Source organism: Prunus dulcis, chromosome 6, assembly GCF_902201215.1.
Source record: "Prunus dulcis chromosome 6, ALMONDv2, whole genome shotgun sequence".
Classification (NCBI taxonomy): domain Eukaryota; kingdom Viridiplantae; phylum Streptophyta; class Magnoliopsida; order Rosales; family Rosaceae; genus Prunus; species Prunus dulcis.
Genome location: NC_047655.1, coordinates 8,454,153 through 8,456,375, shown reverse-complemented (window position 1 = coordinate 8,456,375; position 2,223 = coordinate 8,454,153).

The following is a 2,223-nucleotide window of genomic DNA, read 5'->3' as shown; positions in this document are numbered from 1 at the left end:
AACTTTAAAAGAATGTTGATTATTTTGTTTTCTGGTTTTTAGGAATAATAAATGATTTTTTCTATACTAATTTTTTTAGGGAATATTTGGTTTAATTGTAGTTCATCGCTACCTTTTTTCAGTTCTTGATTAGGATCTGCAAATTAAATCTTATCATATCACAAGATTAAGATCAGATGGGAATAAAATTGGTGACGATTGATTTACTCTATCATAGCTGTAAATGAGTGTTTTTTTGGTTGAATAGCTGTAAACAAATATACGAAATGTCAATCAAACAAACCCAAATTTTAGTATATGATGAACTAGAATAACAACATATATATATTTACATCCAACAGTGAGCTACCAAAAATTTCTTGAACCCCTGTAGTCCAAGAGATCAGGACTGTATATATATAGACAATATAAGCAGTATATAGTCGATATATAGATAATACGATGGCTATACAGTAGCAATATTTGGGTTATATTTTGTAAGTATTGTAACAGTTTCATTATGACTGTATGCAGGGTAGACTCTCGTCGACTGAGTTACGCACTTTGAAGCGTGAATTTCAAACCACAAAGGATGAATTGACAAAGGTAGCCAGTTCAAATCGAGCGCTTAGAGAGAGAGTGCATGACTTGGAAGAGATGGTACAGAAGGAGTCTTTGAAACATGAGAAGGAGTGTCAAAAAAAAAAAAAAAAAATGTGTGTGGAGGATTTCAGCAAGACCCTCGCTTCAATGGAACACTATTTTAAGTTAGAGATAGAGAAGTTGAAAAAATGAAATGGTGGGTTGAATGAATATGATGAAGGATATGAAGAAGTGGGTAGTCCTCATATCAATGAAGGAGGCGACAATGACATGTCGCCTATACATGAATATATTACTTCGACTACAGTCTGTAGAAATGGAAGCACAAGTCCCTGGTGATGGAGCCGAAGTCTTCGCAGCCATGCATGTCCAAGAGGCAGAAATGGGCACTTCAGTTCCTGACAAAGAAGTGCAGCAAGAAGCTGAGAAGCTTAGTACTCCATAAGATGTGGATGGGTGTGGAGTAATATGCAAAAAACTGTTATCTTTGTTAGAGGATTGGAAAAAGAGCGACATTAAGACATTGGGAGGTCAGATGAATCCTCATATCATAACCAATGTTACTGTGGCTGGTGATGAAGCGATTAAGGAAGGTAGTGCCATTGTTGAAAAACAAGATGTTGAAGGAAAAAGGTGCAGAATGAAGCGGCCGGCCACTACATTGCTGAGTTCATTTGCAGATCCCTTGAGGAAAAAAAGGACGATTACTATTTCGGATGCGGACGCAACCCCGCCATGTTTTGATCCAACAAAACCCGGGCCCATTGACGATGTCAAGGCAGTAATAGAGTTTTGCACGTCTTGGAAAACCAATTTAAGGTTAGGATTTCTAACCTTGGAAATCCAATAATCATGATGTTGTAGTATGTAGTGATCTACAATAAGAATATACAGCTACCTTTAATATACATGTCTGTGTTTGTACTATGTTTGTCATATTATACAATGTTTCAATTATTGAATGATTACAAAATTGACCCTTGGAAGTTTGCCTATTGTAGTGCGGAGGTGCAGCTCGAAGCATGTTTAGTTAGCCCAGACTTTTTTTACAAACTTAAAGATGATACAGAATGGATTAGCTCCAGGGTAAGAATTTGAATCCAACTGCATTAGGATAATTCAATTCTTTTCTCACCTTCACTATGTGTACATTTGTATTAAATTGTGGTGGTATTATTTACTTAAACTTTTAGCACCTTGACATGGCGACGTTTCTAATACGGAAAAGACAACTTTCTCATCATTTGGTGTTTGGAACCTATTGGACAACTGCAGATTATTGTTTGCAGGTAAAATGTGAACATGTTAAATTCACTGCTTCGGTTGCATTGATTCGTCATTATGTAATGTGCCTTAAAAAATGTTTGAAGCAATTTTTAAGGCCGGTAAGACCGCCTGCAAAGAAACGAGTATATAAGAAAGCAGCTGCTCCAAATACGGTTGACCTTCCATCTAGCTAACTAAAAAAGATACATCATTTTATGCACGGTATATGGCAACATGGGTATGTGCAACCATGGAGCAAAGTCCAGAAGGTGTATGTCCTGTATAATTTTCACAGGTGCCATTGAGTGGCAGTAGAAATCGACTTCATGAGACAAACTATGACTGTGTATGACTCCTATATTGCTTTTACCTCAA